The sequence below is a fragment of the Narcine bancroftii genome, chromosome 1, assembly GCF_036971445.1.
Source record: "Narcine bancroftii isolate sNarBan1 chromosome 1, sNarBan1.hap1, whole genome shotgun sequence".
Taxonomy (NCBI): domain Eukaryota; kingdom Metazoa; phylum Chordata; class Chondrichthyes; order Torpediniformes; family Narcinidae; genus Narcine; species Narcine bancroftii.
This window is the reverse complement of record NC_091469.1, coordinates 8,610,193-8,620,156: the sequence shown is the minus strand read 5'-3', so window position 1 is coordinate 8,620,156 and position 9,964 is coordinate 8,610,193. Positions and strand designations below refer to the sequence as shown.

Sequence of the window (9,964 nt, the reverse complement as noted above, 5' to 3'; positions counted from 1 at the left end):
AAGAGAGGACATGAGTTAAAGGTGAAATGTGAAATGTTTAGGGGGAACATTCGGGGGAATTCTTAACCCATGGACTAATGTGATGAGAGCGTGGAATGAGGGCCAGCAGAGCTGGAGGATTTGGATTCACTGTCAACATTTAAGACAGGTGCATGGGTGGGAGGAATATGATAAGTAAACATAGATACACAGCCCTTGGCCCCATCTTCCAAATCATTAATGTAAGTCATGAACTATTGCAGGCCCAGCACTGATCCCTAAGGCTCTCCACTTATCATTGATTTCTAACCAAAGAAACCATTTATCTCAACTCTCTGCCTTCTGTTAGTTTTCTAATCCATCTATTCATGCTGATCTATTAGTCCCAACTCCATGCACCCTTATGTTATGGAGGACCTTACTGAATGCCTTCTGGAAATCCAAGTATACAATTTCCATTTGTTCCCCTCTAGCCACTTCACTCATGATATCATCAAGGAATTCCAAAAAAATGTGTCAAACAGAATCCATACTGCATTTGCCTGATGGAACAATTTATTTCCTGATATCTCACTATTACTTCCTAAATGATCACTTCAAGAATGTTCTCTCTCAACTATGGACATTATGCTAACTGATCTTCCCTATACCCACATCCTTTTTTAAACAGTGGTGTGACATTTGCTATCTTCCAGTCTACCAGGACCTGCCCCAGAGCCCAGAGAATTGTGGAAAACTGCCACAAATGAATCTTCTATAATTTCAACTATTTCTTTCAGAGCCCTAGGATACATTCCAAAAAGACCAAAGGATTTGTTGACCTTCAGACTCACTAGCTTGATCAGGACTACCTCTTTAATGATAATAATTTATAGAGGTCCTCACCTCTCATCGCCTCTTTGACATCCTAAGGAGTTTAAGGAGGGCCAAGGCTACCAGCCACCATCCTAAAAACATTCAATAGGAGCATAATAGAGAGTGTCTTGGCGGCAAAGCATCAGATTAGGGGTCAGTATGAAGGATGAGAAGATCACTGGAGCCGCCTTACCTTCTATCGACGATATCTACAAGGTGTGGTGCTTAAAGAAGGCTCAAAGAATCATTGAAGACCCTTACTATCCAGCCCACAGTATATATATATATTTTAAATTTTATTTATCATTTGGATCAATATACAAACATTAACTCAATAGATACCTTATAACAACATAATACAAAATGATACATTGCTTTCTATTTCTTTCCCACCCCTTCCCTCCTACCCCTTGAAGAAAAAAAAAGAAAGAAAAACACCTAAATCTATACATTTGCTATTATTACCATAGTTATTTTATTTTTTAACTATTAGTTATTGACTGTTAGCTGAGAGGAACAGGTGACGTGAACGATGTGGATGGACTTTTATTCACGAAATCAATATACAGTTCCCAGATCTTATAAAAACTCTTAATCTGATTCCTTAAACTATGTATTTTTTTTCTGATGGGATACAGTTTGCATTTCTTTTTTTTTTAAATATGGAACGCTTCACAAATTTGCGTGTCATCCTTGCGCAGGGGCCATGCTAATCTTCTCTGTATCATTCCAATTTTAATGCATGTGCTGCTGAAGTGAGCACACAGTTTTCATTTCAATGTTCTATTCTATCTATTGATACAAAATTCTATGTTTTCCATGTAATTGCTACACATTCCTTCGCTGCCGCTATTGCTAAACTCAAAAATATTGTTTGATATTTTTCCAACTTCTATTTCAAATCTGGTTCATATATATTACCAAGCACAAATATTCTCAAATCTTTTTGTACTTTTATCTTCATAATTTTTGTCCTAATAATATATTAAAATCCTTCCAAAATTCTTCCACTTTTACACAGGACCAAACCGCATGTATTACCTTATTACATCGAAAACATTTATCGGAATAATTGGAGAAAAGTCCATTTGATTTAACTTGGTAATATGAATAAGAAGGACGAAGATTACCAAATTTTAAAAATTACTATAAAGCAGCTCAATTAAGATTTTTGTCATCCTATTATCAAGCTGGTGAAAAAAAACAGCTTGGGTTCAAATTGAGATGAATAAACTGGAGAGGTTACTCCAGAGCAATTTCTGTTTAAGTGGAATAATGAATTACTAAAAGGGAAAATAGAAGTACCGATTTTACAACATTTGTGAAGATCTGGAACAGGATCCATGTGGAGAGAGGAATTAAATATTATCAAATAACCAAAATGATGTTAAGACATAATCAACTTGTTCCTTTTACTATGAATCATTCTTTATTTGATCGTTGGTGCAGTAAAGGTTTACAGAGGAGAAAAGATTGTTTTTTTTAGGATTCTTTTCTGACTTTTGAACAACTGAAAGCAAAATATACAAAATAAAACAATTTTGCATATTATCAACTAAATCATATTTTAAAAGGAAATTAAGTAAAAATGAAAGACTTCCGGAGCAAAGTCAATTTGAACATTTAATTACAAATACATTTATTGAGAAATTTATTTCTAATATGTATATAAAATTGCAAGATACTATGGGGAAAAAGGATTTATATAAATCTAAACAAAGATGGGAAAAAAGATTTAAATAAACAAATTCAAGAAGAAATATGGTCCAGATTCTGTCAAGAGTGATAGAAATGCGATTAATGCCAGATTTCAAATAGTTCAATACAATTTTCTACATCATCTATACTACATATAAATTAAACAGCCCACAGTATCTTTGAGACACTACTTTCAAGGAAGGGGTACAGGAGCATAAAACCAGCACTACCAACCTGGGAAATAGCTTCTTCCCACAGGCAAAGACTATGGAACACTTCTATAAATTCATGTTATTTATCACTATATATATATATATATATATATATGTCATTTGTGTATATATATATATATATATATATATATGTCATTTGTGTGTAGGGTGTACTGTGTGTCCACATGTGTGCACTATGGTCCAGAAATATGCTGATTCTTTGGGTTATATATGTGCAATCAGATAACAATCAACTTGAACATCGTCTTTTACTTTGATCTTGCATGCAGTTCCCAGTCTCCATGCTTTAATCTCAATTTATTTTCTCTTCAAACTCTACCTTGTCATTAAATGACACAACTGAGATATTCCTTGATGATCACTGGTGAAAGTGGCAAAGGTTTATGCTAAAATCCAAGGCAAGAGAGATGTATACCACCCTTTCCATCCCACTCTTCCCCTTCCCCATTGTAGTCAGTGCCTTGAATGTGTTAAAAGCAGACAGGTGCCTGAAATAAAATGGTGGGGTGAAGGAGTGGGGAGAGGAGCACAGGGGCACTGGCTAGACATCATAGGTGGAGGGGTGCGAGAGTATGTGAAAAAAGGAGTTAATTGGGGAAGGGATAGTTCTCTGAATAGAAATGGGGGGGCTGTGGGAGAGATGGAGGGTTGAGGAAGTCAGAGGAGGGAGGTGGCAGATAGGGGAGGTCAGAGGAGGAAAGTGGAAGGAAGGGTTTCAGAGGCGAGGGGATGAAATGAGAAAGTATGATGACTTGAGGTGGGAAGAAAGGGGGACCTTAGAGAGGAGTTGGTGGGAAGATGAAGGGATCAAAGCTAGGGTGGGAAGAAAGGGGGAGCAGAGGGGAGTAGGGGAAAATGAGGAATTCTGAGGGCAAGGGTGTGGGAAGATAGCGGGAGTTCAAAAGAGTAGATGGGTGTGAGTAGCGAAAGATGTGAAGGGATAGAGAAGGGTAAGTCATCGAGGGGGGGGTGGAATGAGGCAGTGGGATCCAGTAGCAGAAGTATCCAAGGTGTTAGCTTTGTGGAGGTTGAGTTTGGTGTGGGAACTGGCAATGGAGTCCATATGGATGGCAGAATGGGATTGATTGAGACCGGGATGAGTACCTATGTCAGCAGAGGCACTGGGGGCAATGGTACATTCACAGTCGGGGTCACCTGGAGATGCAACGGTGGCTTCAGCATTTAGGTGGCTGGGGCCAGGATGGAAACCTGCATCAAAGTTCCTTTAAGGGTGTTACCTCTCTCAGGTATTGACTGCTCTCTGGGTTGAAACACTGTTCACAGAACTTTCCAGGAACAGTTTGGAAAAGTAGTTTGAACATGAATATGAAGAGGAGGGATGGATATCTATCAACTCCAAGGATCAGGCTTTTAGTTTGATTTGGTCACCAGATTCAGCACAGACACATGGACCAAAGGGTCTGTTCCTATGCTGTACTGTTCTAGGTTCCATACTGTTCTACTATATAACTGCTATATAGGTTGGGCCTCTTGAGTCTTGATGGAAGTTCTGTTTCACTCTTTCATCAAACAGAAACCAGACAGAGCAAAGCTTTCAAATGATAGGCCCTTCAAAAGTTTAGAACATGGAACATACAGCACAGAAAGAGGCCCCTCAGCCCACGTGTTTATGCTGAACATGATGGCCAAATCTGACTAAAACTCTGCTGCTTACATCTGATAGTTATCCCTTCATTCCCTTCATATTCCTCAGCTATCGAGAAGTCTCAAAATGCTCCTATTGTATGTGCTCCCACCACTACTCCTGCCAATCTGTTCCAGGCACTCACTAACCTCTGAATAAAAAAAGTGTTCTGTTCATCTCCCTCCTATTCACCTTAAATGCAGGCCCTCCAGTGTGAAACACATCTACCCTGATGAAAAGATTCCGATCATTCACCATATCAATGCCTTTCATGATTTTAGAAACCTCCATCTGGTCACCTTTTAGCCTCTGATGCTCCTGGGAGATCAATCCACGTCTGTCCAGTCTCTTCTCATAACTCTTACCCTCTAAACCAGGCAACATCCCAGTAAATCTCTTCTGTTACCTGTCCAAAGCCTCCACCTCATTTCTGTGATGGGATGACCAGAATTGTGCATAGTACTCCGTGCAGTCTGACCAGTTTCATTTGGCTGAAAAATGAAACTTCCTTACCATTTTCTCTATTTTTGTAGCCACTTTCAATGCGCTATGGACCTGGATCTCCCAGATCCCTCTGCATATCAGTGTTTTGAAAACCCTGTCATTTAACTGTCTACAGTTCACATATATTTGACCTCCCAAAGTGTAACACCTCATACTTATCCAGATTAAATCCATCTGTCATTTCTCTGCCCATATCTATAACTGTTCTATATCCAACTGGATTATTCAATAGCCCTCTACATGCCTCTTCAGGCATGTTAAATTAGGTTAGTCTACCATGAATCATTGATTTGTGATTTTATTACAGCTCTGATTGAGTCAGCATCCATCGCTTCTTTCGGACAATGACCTCAACATAATCAACCATGTCAAGGCATGTTAAAGTTTCATTAAACTGACACCAAGTTCCACAAGATGTTATTAGTGCAGTTTATGAAAGATAGGTTAAAAAGGATAAGGAACATCTAAAAGAAAGAAAGAAAGAGGTTTAGAAATTTTTTAGGGCTTAAAGCCTTGTATTTGAAGGCACAGTAACTAAATATGTCATGTTCAAGGGATCAGAATTAATTAATTCCAGATACTCTAAAGGAGTGATTTTCAAACTGTCTCCCTAAACTACATACCATCTTAAACAATCCCTTACACAGAGCATTTATGGGATAGGGATTGTATAAGGTGGAATTTAGGGGGTTTGAAAACAACTGATCTAAAGGATGCAGAGAAGTGAAATGAAAGGTGAGAACATGGAACAGGTAGGGCCTGGCAGGGCAGAACAATGTTGAGAACTTGAAACATCAAGGCATTGCTTCTCTGGGACCCATTTTAGATTGGATTGCACAGATAATATGACTTACAGGACTCAATTAGGACAATGGGGTCAGAAATATGCATGACTTCAAGTCTGTTGATAGCTGAATGTGGGGAGAAAGTCAGGGATGATCACATAGAATGATTGTGGATGACACTAAAGTGTCTGGTCTTGTAGATAGTAAAGACCGTTGCCAAAGATTGCAGAAGGATCTTGAGCAGTTGGGCAGGTGGGCAGAGGAATGGTTGATGGAATTTAATACAGAAAAATATGAGTTTTTGCTCATGGGTTGGACCAACACAGTGAATGGTAGGGATCTGGAGAGTGTAGTGGAGCAAAGAGATTGAGGAGTACATAGTACCTTGAAAGGGTACTCAAAAAGATTTTTGCATATTGGCCTTCATCACTCAGTGTATTGTGTACAAACATTGGGAGGTTATGGTGGAGTTGTATAAGATATTGGTGAGGCCCCATTTGGAATATTGTGCTCAGTTTTGATCACCATGTTATAGATTAAGGCTCAAAATGCCGGTTACATATCTCTACCTCCTATGGATGCTGAGAGACCTGCTGAGTTCCTTCTGCACTTTTGTTGCAATCTCAACATCTGCAGACATTCATGTTTCACTATAGCAAAGACATTGTCAAGCTGGAGAGGGTGCAGAGAAGATTTACAAGGATGTTGCCAGGACTTGGGGACCTGAGCTATAGGGATACATTGAGTATGCTAGAACTTTATTCCTTGGAGTGAAAGAGTATAAGGGGTGATCTCATGGAGGTGCACAAAATTATGAGAGGAGTAGATCGGATGAACGCAGATTGTTTTGCCCAGTGTAGAATTGGTAATTAGAGGGCATAGGTTGAAGTTGAAAGGAGTCATTTTTTTTACACCCAGAGAGGTGAGTGTATGGAGTGGGCTGCTGGAGGAGGTGGTTGAAGCAGATACTATTACAATGTTTAAGAAACATTTGTAGGGTTACATAGATAGGATAGGTTCAAAGGGATATGGGACAAATGCAGACGGGTCGGACTTGAGTGGGTGGGGTTGAAGTGGGCCTGTTTCCACATTGGGTAACTCTTGTGTTCAGAGATAACTGAGGTAAAGAAGAGGGTTTTAGTAGCAGCTACGCTGTGGCAATGTTACAAAGTTGAAAGTAGGTGATGTTCTGAGAACATTGTTAAGCATTCACATACAATATGATAGCTATAATGTAAACAGTTTGAACAATATTTGTTCAGATAACAGTATGAAGAATAATGGACAAATAATGAAGTTTGTGACTCAGAATAGATTGGGAAAAGAACACAAAGGTTGTTTTTACTTTATGTTAGAGATACAGCACAGAAACTGGCCCTTATGGCCCACAAGCCTGCACCACTCAAATACACCTATTTTCTCCAAGTTAACTTGATATTATTGTCTTTCCTGTTACCTACGTAACAGCAGTCAACCAAAATGTTCTTTACTCAGGTGACAGTAAGGTTTTTTTTTGCCAAATCAATAAACCAGGCTTCCTGGAAATTTGTATTTTTAGAGATAAAAGTTCCTCTTTTAAAATTAGAAGCATTTACATCTGAACTTGGAAGCAGGAGGAGACTTGAGTCTTGTGACTCAGCTTGATCTCTACTTTACATCCTTTATTCACCTTTTCTCCATTTCACCTCAATGACTTTCTCAAACCCCCAGGAGTCTTTAACTTAAACATTTCTGTTAACTCAGCATCAATAGCATTCCAGGTAGGTATATTATGGACTCCATTTCTTAGAGGGAAATGCTTTGAGATTCCCTTCTAATGGAATGGAACAATTGCTCTTCATTCTTAATTCTTAAGAGGTTAATGCTTCCCCAATGCAAGCTTTATTATTTTACAGAAATGAGTTTGATCACTGTCTTAATGTAATTACCACAATAAGTGTATAAGTGTATCTCCTTTTGAGCTCCAATTTAAATTTATATTTTGCCATACAGCATGGCAACAGGACTTTCCAACCCACGAGCTCGTGCCCCCTAAATACACCAATTAACCTGCAATCTTTGAACGTTTTTGAAGAGTGGGAGTAAACCAGAACACTCGGAAGAACCCCGTCCAGGCGCAGGGAGAACATACAAACTCAATACTGACAGCACTGGATTTTAACCCGGGTTCCTATTGTTGTAATAGCTTCACAATAACCTTGCCATTCATTTGAAATAAAGGCTGAATACCCACTTGGCTTTTAGAACACAATAACTACTCGGTGCATGGCTAAAGACAATCTGGTACCATTGTGGGCAGCGTAGCAGTTAGCATAACACCTACTACAATGCCAATAACATTGGTTTGAATAAGCCACTGTCTGTAAGGAGTTTGTATGTTCTCCCCATGTCCACATGGGTTTCCTCCAGGTATTCTGGTTACCTCCCACCCTTCAGAATCTAGAGGTGTTGGAGGTTAATTGGGGTATTTGGGCAGGACAGGCTCATTGGCCAGAAGGGTCTGTTCCCATACTGTATGTCAATAAATACACACTGCTCAAACCTTCCTCTATCCAAGCTAAGACCACAAAAGAAACAAATATCGGAACAGTAATGGTGATCCTCTGTAATGTTGCTCTATAAGGGAGGAGTGGCATATACACAAGTACAAATGTGCAAATGCACTGAAATCCTCATGTGCTGCAGTCAAACAGGTGTGTAAGATGCACCAAATACAAAATTAAAAATTCAAATTAGCACAAGATGCCAATATATATAAAAAAATCATAAATATCTGTATTTGCTCATTATTTTGTTTATTCTTCAAAGTAACAGTTTGTACAAGAGAAAAGATGATGTTTCAGATGTGCAGACAGATCTTTGGGTGGCTTATGCTTTGTGTTAGGGTGGTATGGGCAGGTTCAAGGACGTAATAGCTGTTCTTGAACCTAGAGGTGCTGGACTTCAGGGTTCTGCACCTTCTGCCCAAAGGTAGAAGTAAAGTAAGAATTGCGTAAAGTAGTATGCTTTCCTGATAAAGGCAACTTCATGGAATAGGACACTAAAATTGCTTTTACCTGAACCAAATAAATTATAAGTAAGGAAGGGAAAAAAAATTATGTTACAGGTGTAACTTCTATATGTAGGAAAACATTATTGCCTTCTATGAGTGGGTGAAAATGTGACTGTCTATCACACACAATCAAAGATGTTTGTGAATCTCTCCATGCTAAATCATTTAAATTGAATTTGGTGTTGACACCTTATCACTACAGATAGCATTGCTGTTAGTGCAATGTAATTTCAGGGCCAGCAACCTGGGTTCGAATCTGCTACAGTCTGTAAAGAGTTTCTATGTCCTTCCAGTGCCTGTTTTGGATCCTTCTGGATGCTCTGGTTTCCTCCCAAACTCCAGAGACATATGGGGATTTGTAGGTCCATTGGGTTAATTGACCTCAGGATTTCATGGGCCAGAAATGTATTGTTAAAATAAAAATACACTAAATCCAGATTTCTCAAACACTGGACACATTGGTGCAGATTGTGAATCAGCACTGAATCTTTCACCTTCAAAGAGAGGAATGTGCTGAGACATTTGTCTCATCTTTCATATGTCTGGGCTTAGGCTTCAAAACAAAAATTCATGCCCACTGCATCCACAAAACAATCTGAACAAGCCCAATCAGTGGAGACAGAGAATTGTTGGAGGTGCAAAATTGAACAGGAGATATTAGATATATAAATGGGTGTGGGGGGTAGCAGGGAAGAGGTGATTGACATAGAACAGAAGGTGTGGGAGTTGGAGAGGCAGGGAGAGGGAGAAACTATTAGCAAAGGTTGGGAAAAGAAAGGAGAGAGAGAGAGAGAGAGAGAGAGAGAGAGAGAGAGAGAGAGAGAGAGAGAGAGAGAGAGAAAGAGAGAGAGAGAGAGAGAGAGAGAGAGAGAGAGAGAGAGAGAAATTAGTCCATAAGTAGTGAGGCAAGAGATGGAAACAGTGAAAGCAGATGGATGGGGGTTACCTAACATTAGAAAAATGCAATGCTTAAGGCTGACCAGGAGGAATATAATGTGGTTCCTCAAGTTTATATTTGATGGCTCCCTGACAATGGATGAGGTCAAGGTTATACCTGTCAGAAGAGGAATGGTTGGGGGGGAGAAGTTGAAATAGTTGACTGCAGGAAGCTCATGTTTAGACCCATGCACAGAACATAGGTGTTCAGCGAAGTGGTCACCCAATCTGCGTTGGATCTCACTGATGTAGAGAATGCTGTTCCAGGTACTCCAGA

General features: G+C 39.4%; 1 non-coding gene across 1 annotated transcript; it reads right to left on the bottom strand.

The window, feature by feature from the left end:
* Positions 1 to 1,490: 1,490 nt before the first annotated feature.
* LOC138752106 (U6 spliceosomal RNA) lies at positions 1,491 to 1,597 on the bottom strand. Its single transcript, XR_011350380.1, has one exon. It is a non-coding gene; the product is annotated as a U6 spliceosomal RNA (small nuclear RNA).
* Positions 1,598 to 9,964: the final 8,367 nt, after the last annotated feature.